The sequence below is a fragment of the Lathamus discolor genome, chromosome Z (assembly GCF_037157495.1).
Source record: "Lathamus discolor isolate bLatDis1 chromosome Z, bLatDis1.hap1, whole genome shotgun sequence".
Lineage (NCBI taxonomy): Eukaryota > Metazoa > Chordata > Aves > Psittaciformes > Psittacidae > Lathamus > Lathamus discolor.
Window position 1 is genome coordinate 107,620,447 of NC_088909.1, and position 13,847 is coordinate 107,634,293.

General features: G+C 37.3%; 1 protein-coding gene across 1 annotated transcript in view; it reads left to right on the forward strand.

Annotated features, from left to right (window-relative positions):
• The first annotated feature begins 403 nt into the window (after positions 1-403).
• The window catches only part of LOC136005990 (urea transporter 2-like), a 399,495-nt gene continuing 386,051 nt past the window's right edge, over positions 404-13,847 (forward strand). Inside the window, exon 1 of the mRNA XM_065663882.1 lies at positions 404-554. The gene's annotated coding sequence lies outside the window, so the exon portion shown is untranslated. The remainder of the gene's footprint in view (positions 555-13,847) is intronic.

Below are 13,847 nucleotides of genomic sequence, written 5' to 3' on the forward strand. Positions count from 1 at the left end.
ACAAAGGGATTTTGGATTGCCAAATAGAACTTCAACTTCAACATGAGATCAGGTGTATCAAGATATAGAAAATGAGGGCTAAATTTTCAGCTGGTATAAGTTAATCTGGCTGTATGTACTGCAGGGGGGTTGTACTCTCGTACTCCCACTGAAAGAAAGTCTCCTCTAGCTGTAGAAAAACTACTATTAATTAAATTCATGGGCATAGAAAGTTTCCTCAATGCAAGAATAACCTCTGACATATTAACATCCAGTCCATTATCTGATTGTTCAAGCAGAACAAGATGTTAACATGAGCATTGCACAATTGGATAGGAAAATTTGAGACACGCTGTTCATGTGATTTTTTTTTTCTGTAATTGATTGCAAAACGTCATTTATTTTGTATCTGTAAAAACATATTCGTATCTGCCATCTTCTTTTAACGGGTTGACCAGGAAACAGGCATCTGCTGCAGACTTTCGGCTGTCTTTACATAAATATATATATATACATATATATACGCGAAAGAGACTTCATGACTCTTTCTTGAAGTGTTCTGAGCTTGTTGTGAGGTAAGATGTATCCATTTAATATTTCCGTCTCTATTTTGAAAATAAACCTTTATTTTTTTCTGCAGGAAACTTGGGAATAACCTTTACTTTAAGAGCTAGTCTTTCTTTATAATGTTTAAAATCCATTTCCAAATGCATATACAGCTTTCTTCATGACCAGTAACAGTCTTGACAGAAACTGGTTTAAAACTTGGAACATTTAACTTTCACTTTGTTAGATTTTTTATTTTTATTGTCTTGCTATACTTACTGCTTCAAAAATGTTTCGGATTGTCACACAATTTGGTTATGGAAAACTTACTTCATAAGCTGAATAGATTATTTTTCTCTCTTTCCTTTTTTTTTTTTTTTTAACTCTGTAACGTTTCTGCTTAAAATAATCATTTAACTTATGCATACAGACTATGCAGTTCTGAATATAAGATTTTGAGGGGAGGTTTTTTGGCTTTGTTTTTTCCCATCAAAGACAACGAGTGTGTCAGACAGTCTAACACATGAATTTGTAACTTGGTGCTCCCGTATGCCAGCGGTGTGGTTGTTTAGTGCATGCTTTGAGAGTTGATTTTAAAGGTCTTAAAGAGTCTCTTTTAATAATTCATATTGATTCAGTACAGGGTGAAGATGACTGACATGTTAAATGATTAGCACTTACAGTATGAACATGTTAATTACTGTATTTTTAATGCCATTAGCTTTTATAAACCAAGAAAAGGTATTCTTAAAGAGATACTAGTAGATTTGCAACGCACTAGAGAACAGTGTTATACAAAGCAGACCTAGAAATATTTCTTTCTTTTCAGTCTTCTCTCTCCCATCTTATAATTCAGTAAAGATGTTTTATTCAGTTGGCTCTTGTGCCTGAACATCAAGTTAAATAATGATTAACAATAATAATGCTGCAGTCATGAATGGTGTTATAGGGTGGTCCTCTACCTTCCCTCTGTGCCCAGGAGTGGCTACTGTTATGGCCACAGTCATGATCCTGTGGTTTTCAATATAAGTTAAAAGCCTTTATCTGCTGCGGTGTCTGAATCACAGTGCCGACTAGCAAACAAGCAGGGTAAAACAATTTATAGATAAGTTTCCCTCCCTTTCTTTCAGAAAAAATGGCTTAGCCATAAACAATCAAAGGTTGTTGGGCAGCAAAGCAAAAAGGAATTTACTTTTGGGTGATGCAGCTTGACATAACATTGTGCTGCAGACCATAGAACTAATCTTTACCTATATCTCTGCGCCATTTCAGCCACACCTAGACATTGTATTGGCATATATTGTCCCACATCCTTATGGGACTAGGGGAGGATGAGTTTAAGTTGTGAATGAGGATGAGTTTCAGTTGCGAATGCTCCATCTGTGGCAGTGTTCAAGGCCAGATTGGACAGAGCCTTGGGTGGCAAGGTTTAGTGTGAGGTGTCCCTGCCCATGGCAGGGGGTCTGGAACTAGATGATCTTAAGGTACTTTCCAACCCTAACTATTCTATGATTCTATGAAGACTTACAGGATGCATTGAGTTAGAGAGACTATGGCAGAGATAAGGCAATAGGTAAATTGAAGGCTACAGGTAGTGGTCAGGGACAGAAATAATGTAGCAAGATCTATATGTCAGTACAGGAGATGGTGATATTGGAAAATATCAGTTGGAGGCCAAGAAAACCTCTCCGATCAGGCTGGGATACCTCACCCCATCCTTACAGCAAATAGTTCTTAAAGCTGTATTCCCAGGGCTGTCCTCCATGGCAAGGAGCTCCAGAGGAAGAGCTGTTTCCATACATTGAGGAAGGGAGGCTTTTGATAAGGTACTGATCTGAGCCTGGGTCTGGAAATTAGAATAGAATAGAAATAATATTCCAGGTGGAAGGAACCTAAAACAATAATCTAGTCAAATTGCTTGACCAGTTCAGGGCTGACCAAAAGTTGAAACAAATTATTAAGGGCATAGCTAATTATTAAGGGCATCATAATTAAAGGGTAACATCTATATCCAGGTGTAGGGCCATCGGTAAATCACAAGGACTACTGAATGGTCCCCGTGGACAACAGACTGTACAGGACTGTACATTGTATTTAGAGGTTGAGTAGGAAAGGGTATACTCTGAAGACAGAAATGAATCTTAATTCTTTCTATACTTAGTCCTCTTCAACCTATTCCAGCTGTTGAAGAGTACTAATGCAGATACAGATTTCACTTAGGAAGTCTGCAGTGGCCTCTTTCTATGTCCACGTATTTCTTTAAAGTCCTAACATGAAAAAAGGAATCACAGTTCTTGTTTCTTTGGAGGGTTCCTTCTAAGTGCTCCTCCATACTGCTTGAGCAGGGTCTTACATTGCAATGGAGGTATATAACAGCATCATTAATTAAAATTGGAGGAGTTAGGCAGTAAGGGAGCAGGCAGAAGAGAGCAGCCTGTGAGTTTCAAATTTAAGGGAAGACTTCTGAACTGGGCATTACACATAATCTTGGAGCTACGTGTTATAGCAACAAGACTGCACATGTGTCTGGAGCTTTCAGCCCTGTCTTTTGGAGTTTGAAAACCTTAGACTATAAGGCACGCTTCTACATATGAATTTTTTCTGGCCAGTCTTGCTATATCATACTGTTTTTAATCTGTAGGAGGGTGGAATGGAGGAGGTGCTAAAAATCCCAAGAAAGCAGAACACTTCTAATTTCTTCAATCTAAACAAGTGATGGAAAATTCACCAAAAGAAATTTTGCAGTGTGATTTTTCAAGCTTTCAGAAAACTACTGACTAATGTAATAATTTCCAGAGTCCTGAAAAGAAAGTCATATCATGAAATATTTTTTTGGCAAAGAACAGGTCTGGGTCTACCTTGCCGTTTGCTAGCATAACTCTAAGGGCTGCTTTTTAAATATGAATTTATTTTTTTTATTTGCAACCACTATAATCAATACTGAAAGTATTTTTGTTTGAGTTTTCTTTGGGGGTTTTGCTTGTAATAAAACCAGATATTGTGTTATCACCTGAATCCACCTCTGCATGACAAGCACCAGGTATTTTGAAAGCTGCCAACACAGAAAACCCTTTCACAGGGAATATACACCCTGCTTCTTATACTCAAGGTACTCCTGTAAATAGCATACTGAACTTTCAGAAAGTGTTATTGCCTAGTTCAATAATAAAATATTAATAACCAAGTTTTCCATCCTGTTGGGGGAAATGTGCATCCTCAAGTTGGACTTACGAGGACTTATTAAACTCAGTAAGTCTTTGTAAAGCCCAAGACATCCTTTGGTTAGAAATCATACAGAAAGAGACTGCAGTTGTACATGAGCAGATTAACAGCTTTCCTACTGTTTTTTTATTTCTACGACCAGGTTTTTAGCCTAACACCTTTATTCTTGTCATGTTATGCATGTTTTAGAGGATGTTTCTTGCACATCTCGAGAAGCTTATGAGTCAGTATTTTTAAACTCAAAATTAGGTTCTTAAAACTATATCCAGGAATATAAATGCCATCACAGTTTTAGAAAGTGCTAAATATCCTGTAAATGTCACCAAACCAGAGTTTTAAAATTGTTAGCTTATAATATATAGCTACTTTCCTAAAGGCATTTCTCTAAAAAAAATGTAAGGGAAGAATGAAAAATCAGGAATCGGTAATCAAAAATAAAATTTTCAGTTGCCCAAATCATCTACATCATCACTGCTGGTTTTGGTTTTGATGATTATATATTGTTTCCTTTGTATAAAATCTAAAACCCACATGAAGACTCAAAGAAGCAGCAAGAATTTGCATTCATTTCCAAATATTTTCTTTACAGAAAGTGCTTCCCTTTTATAAATGTTTCCCTTTTATAAATGTTTATCAAAATATTATGCCTAGAGGTTTTCAAAATGGGCACTGCAAATTCACAACACATGTCCCAGCGGTGAAATTTCAATGAGGAGCTTTGGCTGCAAAGGTGTTTATGTGCTTTTCAATCACTAGCTATTACTTTTAAATTTTAGTTACTTCCCAGTTCAAGAATTATCAGTACCCTGAACAACAATCCATACACACGAGCTTACTCCAGACATGGTTTCAAGTCACCTTCAAATGAAGAGAAGCACAGTATTGAAGCCTGTATTAAATTTTGCTCCCAAGGAAGGTTCTGACCAGGGGATTTCAATGCACACTAAAGTCATGTATTTACCCTGTCTCAGACCATGCATTGTATATGAAGTTATAACTCCCTTTTTCCAACTTCTTGGACACATGAGATGCAGTACAAAATATCCTAAATTTAAGAAAAAATATAAAAGCATATGAACTAATGTGAAATTAATAATGCACTTCAACCTTAAAATGAGAAAAGCACCTATCCCTAATCAATCTACTCTTTCATTTAGTTCCAAAAAGCTCTTCCTGGAGCTTTTTCCTGGTTTGGATTTCTAATCCCTATCACCAGCTACCAGTTGAATTTCAACACCATTTCATTGAAGTGAGATGCTCCAACTAGCCTGTGAGTAGGAGACAGAAATAAAATGTACTGATTTGATAAATATGGCAGAGCCCCAATGACCAGCAGGAGCTGCTGTAGATAATTTTGGTTCTTGCAAGAGGAGGATGATGGATTTGGGTCTAAGGCTGTGTTGTGCTGAATGTGGCTTGTTGTCTATATGTTTCCCCTAAATGTCAATTAATGTTTTTCCAATAAAAAAAAAGGAGGGTAACTATTTCTTAGTTATATTTCTGCTCTCAATTACAGCCTCTGTTCCTCTTGTTCTGTTTAATTCAGCCAAAAAGGAATTAAAAATGGATATTGGAAATAACTTCCAAATTGCCTCGGTGCACTATATCTTTGGACTGTGCAGTTACACTTGAAATCCAGGATATAGTCGGGGTAAATATTTTGAGTAACACCTGCAACAGTTGTGATAAATGCCCCAGGTCATGGACGGTAACAGAGAAGAGCCAGGCTTAGCGGTCAGCGTGGGGGCTGTTGTGTGTTTTTCTGCAATCTGGTAATGTTTTTACACACCCTGCTAACAAAAGCCTGTTTTGCTGAAGATTTAACTAGTGCTGCATGCACTGACAAGCATGGAGCAGGCCACCTCTGGAGTAAAAAGCCTCTTACATATTAATTCCCACTTTTTAAAACCCTCTTAGATATTCACCTAGCTTCAGACTTGCCAAACATTGCGTTTTTTTGCCAACATCTGGTCCGCTATAGCAGAGGGCAATTATTTTTCATGTCAATTGTTGATATAGCTTCTTGTCTCAGTAGGTTTTTGGCTTTCATTTTTTAAATCTTTTTCTAAATAAGGATAAATCTGCAATATCCTGTAAGGTACTGGGAAGTCATGGGTGCCTTTACAATGAAATAGAATCAGTTACCTCAAGAAAATCAACTCTTACAGAAAAGAAAATGAGATGTAATAGAAAATCGTGATCCTTCTCGTGCAGTATAACCAGTGTTTAGTATACACGTCCCCTTTCCACCAGACGAGACACATAAAAGGTAGGTATAATTTTCCAGTCAGTGGATTTGTTCCAATCTCTCTAGATAAAGTACAGAGATACCAAGTGATTTGTACAGAACTATTTTGCTTTTAAACCCCACAAAACCTTTCCAGAAAAAAAAACCTCAGACACGAATGTTTTCAGATATTGTCTTGCTTGCTTATAAGTATGTTAAGTTCATTTATTTAGTTTATTACTTAGTAGTAGAAAGTACTTCCTGACTTTTTGACTTTTTGTCTTTTTTGGTCCATTAGTTTCGGAATGAAATTTTGAATCATGTTTTCTCTCAGATCACTACCTTTAGAGCTAACCCTTTGTCGGTTACAAAGGCTGTGTGCATTTACTTGTGCAAGTAATCTCTGGGTTCAGGGTGGGGTCAGCAGACCTTATCTCTATTCATAAATGTGGATTTTTGCCTATGAATAGGGTTAGGGGAACAAAAATCCAGGTAGTTACAGTTACAGCACATTGTGGCTATAACAACCTATTCTGTGAATAACTCTGCAAAGATGGGATCAGGTGAGGCTTCTCTTTGTGCATGTTTTCAAGACTCAAACACTACGAATCATACTTTCAAAGCATTTTTATTTTTCCCCCAGAAAGCCATATTTGTCCTTGTCTTTATCTTCTGCATCAAGCTCTCCCTAAACTGAGACAGTAAAGTTAAGACACAGAATGGCTTTGTCTGCAGGAGCACACTCAGACTAGTCTTCCAGACTAATTTTCTGCTTGGGTTACTTTCCTAATTGTAATTTGTGTTCTCATCATGTCGTGGAAGAGTACATTTCAAATGAGCTTGCAATACACAGTGTAGAATACCAGCTTTATAGCACTGTTCATAACCTAGAAAAAACAGTTTTTAATTTGTCATAATGCAAATATCATAATGATTACAAGTTTTCAACTCTGCGATATATTTTTTTCCCTGGCTATTTGTAAACTAAAGTCTCAAGTTTCATTTTCCCACTCCGTGTGTAAGATCAGTGGTGCAGGATGTTGACCTACCTCCTTACAATCAGAGCTGTGTATGTTATGCATCATGTTCCAAAATACTTCTAAGTATGTGGCAAGGGGGAAAAAAACCACCATGAATTATGCCTCTTTAGCCTTCTTATGCTTGCTAATCGGTTTTAAATGGACTGTTTGGGGGGTTTTACTGATAACCACAAAAAAGTGATTCATTCTCTAAGTTAATACTAGGAATATTTCCTGGGAATGGAGAACTCATTTTTTATTGAGTGATAGAAATAGGATACCTGCTTTGGTGAGACTAGAAGCTCAGGTTTCAAATCTGGATTAACCACCTACTCCTGGGAAACAGTCTCATGCAAAATTTTCAGGTGCATCTCATTCTAGTGTTTCTATTGAGCCTGGAGAGACACTGTAAAACAACATGGCTGTGCACAAAAGCCTTTGTATGGAAAAAAAAAAAAAAAAAGAAAGTGTGATATGGATCACTATACAAATTCATTTGAATATCTTCACTTGCACGCTTTGCCTAGACTGATTAACCTTATGTTAGGTTCTACCTGCAAGTACATCATTGTCCAGGGTTTTATAGTAAGCTGGCGAAAGCTGCCTATGTGACAATGCTCACATGAAAGCTGGATTGTTTCCTGCTCTAAGGGATCATAACCTCTTGTTGGCCTGCAGCAGGATGAGTGGCAACACCCTCTCCACTAGGAGTGCTAGTTCCGATGTTAGAGAGAGAAAGATCCCAGCTTCCATGTCTCGCTGGCCCTGCTTTGCATCTGTTGGTCTGAGCCTTGTGTGCTTGTATCTGGTTAGTCCCTGAATGGTGATATTTATTCCTTACCCTTTGTAGCCTTCTAGGCAAAATCTCAATGTGGCCCTGGTGGATAATAGCTATAGTTCATTAGTTGCAAGTCTAATTCTCTGTGAACACGTGTGATACAATAAGCACTTGTCCCAGTGCAGCCATAATCATTTGAGGATTTTTGCATGACAAGGATGAGTATTTTTGAATGGAATATGGATGTTTTGGTTTGTGTTGTGAAATATCCGACCATTTTAGCCCTGTGTGTATCTGCTTTCTCCTCCATGGATGTGAGATGGGTGCTCCCTCTTTACAGAGGGCTAAGAAGAAGAACAGTGGAACACCTTTCCAGCCTGTCCACTTCGGGCATGACAGCCCAAAAGATGGACAGCTAGTGCTGGGGTCCTAAGATTGTCCAAGGGAAAAAAAGACAGACTTCATCTCTCAGTAACCATAGGCTCTTTCCCCTAATCCAGTGTATCAAAATCCACCAAGCTGATGATAGAAATGAGTTTGTCTGAAGAAGAGCATGTGAGATCTCCCACCTACAGCATGGCAGAAAAGGGGTATGCACAGGTCCCCAGGAAAGCGTAGCTCAGCACTTCAATCACCTCTCCAGACCTGAGCAGCTGAGTTGTGGAAATCACTTTAACATAAATCTCTCAGCAGCTTTTTTGTCTGAAATAAATGGTGCATAAAGGAAATGCAAAATTGTTTGGTGGACAGTATTATCTATGTGTTTACCACCCTCAGCACTTTTCTTTCTCTCTTTTGACTGCGCAGTTCCCACTGGCGTGAATAGCTGTGAATGAAACGAAAGCTTCTGAACTCTAGCAGGGTGTAAGCTCTCTCTTTAAAGCTGTGACAGCTATGCACTTGTGGTTGCAAGAAATGTCAACTGAGAAGAATTACTATTTGTAGAAAGTAATTATTTTCTCATTTCCAAGGTTCCTTGTTCAGTGTTAATCTAAACGTAGACTTGCTAGAATTCTGCATTGTTATCATCCCCCTGTATGTAATGCTTTCATTTCCATTTGCTATTTTACATATGCACCTTCACACACACATGCGTATGGTTGTGGTACCTCATAATGTTTTTTTTGTTTTATTCCATCCCTTCAGGTCTACTTTGGTATGTATTTTTCTGTTGCCGTAACATGTTGATGATATACAATATTTGTGTAAAGATTCAAATCAATCTTTATCACATCAGAACACTATCATTCAAAAGGAAAGCAAAAATCAATAATTCATTAAGCAAGAGAGAAATGAATGATTTGAAAATGTAGTGCTTCTCCCCTTTAATAATTAAAAAAAAATTGTATTGCTTAAATGAAGTTTGATCATTTTTTAGACTGAATGAGTCTGGTTTAATGCATCTGATTGTAGTCAGCATAGTATTCATCATGGAATAAATAATAAAAATGTAACATTAACATATTTTTCTGTTTGCTAAAATTTCTGATTCATTAGAAATGCTCCATAATTTGAAAAAATACGGGGAGAGGGGGAATATGATTTCAAAGTTAATTAAAATAGCTTTTTAGAAAAAAATATTCGAGTTGGAAGCATTCATTTTCAAAAAGCTTGTCTCATAAAAAATGAATAGATTTACTTTGAAATACAGAATTTTGCTGTTTTAAAAAGGCATATCTTAAATCTAAGAAATGTTAGGAACTGTAATACTTTTGAAAAAAATGAAGTTTTGTTTTGGGTTTGGAGTTTTGACTGAAAGAACCAGAAGAATAGATGTAAATGTGTGACATCTGATCACTTCAGTCCTTTTTTTTTTTCACTTGTAATTAATGATAATCAACTTATTTGCCTCACTCTAGTTGAAAGAGCAGAAAAACATAATTTTCTAGTATTGAAACTGAAGGAAGAGCCTGTTTTTCTTTTTCTGAACCCACCTAAGCCCATGAGATAACCAAGTGATCTCCTGCACTGAAAAATGGGCTAAATGCATGAGTCTGTGGAATTCAAATGCACCTTTAGCCCTGCTTATTTCCCAATTCACCAGCAATAAAGTGGTCATTGCTGATGACACAGGGAATTCCTTGTGGTTTTAAAATACAATGAGAGAGTGTCCACCAGGAACCACAGAGCATTAGCTCTTTCTTTCACTGGGGATGAGTGTCCTCTATTGATTGGTTTTCATTGCCTAAGCTCAATAAGGCTTTTATTTAGGATGACACTGCTTATGATTGCTTATTTATCTGCTGTGTGGAAAATGAGCTTAGAATCAAATTGCCATATTTACCCAAAGGATGTCTGGATCCTTGAAGAAGCTATTTTGATCACAGACGTATACAAAAATTTGATAGAGCAGAAATAAAAACACCCACACTAGCCTTGAAAATACACAGTCTCTTTACTTAGATACCCCTATCACTGAGGCAATGGTTTCTCTCTGCTCAACATCTGATTCAGTCTGGTGGCCCTGTGGGAAATCTTATCTTCAAAGGTGAAGTTACAATAGAGGCTGAAATCAGCACAAACCCCCCAGGTTATTTGCCTGAAAGCTCACATGTAAGCTCAACTGGATTCAAAAAGTGATTAAGTGCATGCAGGGAAGGAAAATCCAGCAAAGACTGTAACAGACAAACTTGTACAAGGCTGGGACAACAGGACTGTGAGAACATCACTATCATCCTATTGGAGAAAGGTGACTTTGGACTTTTCCTCTTATCATGTTTTTCCCTAGGGCTTTGCTGCAGGGCACTGTCAGGTATGGGATACTGAGTTGGATGGACCCTTAGTACAACAGTTTTCTTTTCCTGATTAAAAAAAGAAAAATAAAGTTCTTACCTGAGTATTCACATAAACAGAATAGAAATGGACTTACATTGTGGCAACATATGCTGAGTGCTCGTGAGTAATCCATACTAATAGAAGCAACACAGGCCAGTATCACTGCTTGTACCTGTAGCTTCTTTACAGGGCTCTAGATAGGATCTGAGTAACTGCTCTATAAATTAAGCAACTGGTAATAACTAAAACTGGGAAAAAGAAACTTTTAATTTTCTGATTCATATCTTTAATCAATTGCAACATAGTGAGATTGCATTTTAGCTGTAGCTTTCCAATTGTTTGCTCAAAAGAGATTGCTCCATTGCTTTTGATTGACATGATGTTATTGCATTTTTATTGACTTTTACTGTAGTTTTTACAACATTCAAGCTGCATAAGTTAAACAGAAAAGTAGCAGAGTAACATTTCAAGATGGAAGGAGGCCCTAAAGATGCAGAGCAGGTACAATTTACATTAACAGGAAATTACTAATTAAGGATAACTCCCTTGCTCTCATGCCTAGTTAGTCTCTCTGTGCATGTTTTTGGCATATGTCAATAAAGCAGGAATTGTTTGCATACCATAAAAAGTTAATGGATGATAGAGTTAGCAAATACTTTGGGATTATTATTAAGACTATTTTAGATATGATTAGACTGAAATTCAGCTGCAAACAAGTACCAATACAGGATTTTTGAGTTGTAAAAAAGTTAATTATTTGAAGCACTGGGTTTGGTCTAAATCAAGAAAAGCCAATAAAAAAGATGTAGAGTTTTAAGCCCATGTAAGGAACATAAACATAAACTTGAAAACAGTCAAACATGCTTCCTGAAAGCTCTCTGTACACGTTGTTTCAGACAAGCCATTTGGGTTCAATAGAGTCTGCGTGGCCTCTCTTTATGAAAGCATAGTTATTTGGAAAACTTCAAAGCACATACTTGCCAAGACTTTTTTTTTTTTTTCCTTTTTACTGTCCACATAGTTATACACACTCTGTGCCTGCTACTCATAACTGCCTTTTTGTTGAATGAGTTCCACTAAAACCGTGCCTTTCAGGAGTTTCTCATCGTGCTTTTGGATAGCACACAGTTACTTTTCTTACGTCTGACAAGCCCAAATAGAATAACTTTTTAATAATTATTACCAATTATTTCACAGAGCTCACAACGTCATCTTTTGATGTCTTTATTTCCCCACATATAAAATAGGACAACTTCACTACAGGATCTGAGTTCAGCTGGCCAATAGTTGTAAAACTGGTTTAGACTTATGGTGAGTTAATCAAATAATGAGCTTTTTTGGGAGCATCTCATTTCACAGAGAGACCCAAAAAGGATTCTGCAATCAGAAATCTCAAAATTTTGGGGGGTATTTTGGTACTAAAGCCCTATATTTCCATTAACAATACTAACCACATTGATCAAGTCTACCAAACACACTGGGGAAAAAGAGTCAACTTATAATGATACAGAACAGTCCTTCACTACCACCTGCATAAGTATATTTGTCTGCTTGAAATAGTCCTTCCGTTTTTACTTTGTTGTGAGAAAGACAGGTGTTTTAAAGGCAGTTCATATTATCCTAATTTAATCTTCTGGTGATGGTTAATTTCTACAGAATACCCTGTTTCTCTTCACTAACCACAAAGAGGACCTAGAGTGACCAGCTCACATCTACGTGAGATTAATTTCACCCTGAGACCAGCCCTGATCATGATGGACCTCTCTGTAACGCACAGTCTAAGGAATTTCTCCTTGAAAGGTCCCCAGGTGATGAAGTGTGTGTCAGTCTCACCAATATGTGTCAGTCTCACCAACATATTTTCCTCTCACACACTGAGAGGAAAACATCCATGACATGCTGATATGAAACCTTCAAAGGAAAAGAGCGTCGCTGTAGCCAAAGAGAGCACAGAACAAAAGTCTTCCTCCTTGTTAGATGTTCTACATATTATATCCAGTTACTTGGGAGGATGCTGTAGCTGTATCAAACACTTTGCCATGGATACAGTCTTCCCATTGCACTTAGATGTACGAGTCAAAATGTAGAAATAATGAAAGGAAGATTACAAGCTGTCTATTAAATTCTGTAGAGCTTTCACATAAAATGATGGCAAAGGCTTCTCTTCACAACAAGGCATTTTGCAATCAAACATTATTATGTCGTCTTTGCACATGGGACTCGCTGCAGTTGTTGCCACCACTGAACTTTCTCTCAGGCATCAGCCCACATCTTATTATGATCAAAAATCCTCATCATTAATCCCATTACATTGTTCTTAGTCATGGGATAAATTTATCAATGGGTGATCTTACCCTGTTTAATCTCACTAGTTTAGAATATTTCTTTTCTAGGTATCCGTATTATATTCTTATCATCACAACCCTTGGGAAGTTTGGTCCCAACTGTGCTGTCATAAGTGGGGTTTTAATTTGCTGTCTGCTGAATGCTGACTATATTCCTGCCTTATCACATTCTTTTGATAGAACCTGCTAAATTATACTGAGTTGTGATATTGGACAAGGCAATTAGACATGAACTCCATCAGTGACTTTCCAGAAAAAAAAAAAAAAAAAAATCTTCCTTATATCTAATTTTCTCTTTCTGCAGGTGTTCTATAGTACCATAATGCTTTCTTATGCCTGAGTCATTTTTTCCTGTATCTAGTCTTTAAAAGGCAGGTAAAGGAGGAAAAGCTGTTGATGTTGCACATCCTTTACACATGAAGCTAGCAGCCCTAGTTGTTGGAGCATGTGGCTCCATGCCAAGTCTAGGTTTGAGTTCACTTTTACCTGAACAGATTCAAAATAGACCTTATGGTTCCTAGCGACAGCTCAACAGACTCCAAACTACGCCTTATGAAATGCACCATTTTTTTTCTTTTTCTGTAGAAACAGTGAAGCTGATGAGAAAATACTCCAAGATATTTTTGAGTCTGAAAAATACATTAACTGAGTGCAGAGCTCTCAAATCTAGAATGGTGGACACTTGCTTTGGAAAGGAGATAGATCTGTATGTTTATCTCTTTCAAAGGCTGTGTATGTATTTTTTCTGCTGACTTTTTCATGTGAATTCTGCTCTCCCTCTGTGTTATATTAAAGCCCTTGTAAGAACAAAATGAGGTTAGGCACAAATTTATATGTGGATTTTCTTGTCTGCTCTTCTGGGGCCTTGTAAGGTTATTCATGAGTATATGAATGACTGCTGTCTGCTTCTGAATCGGTTTTCAGGTCCCTTGTGTTCCCCAGATGAAGCTCTTCTG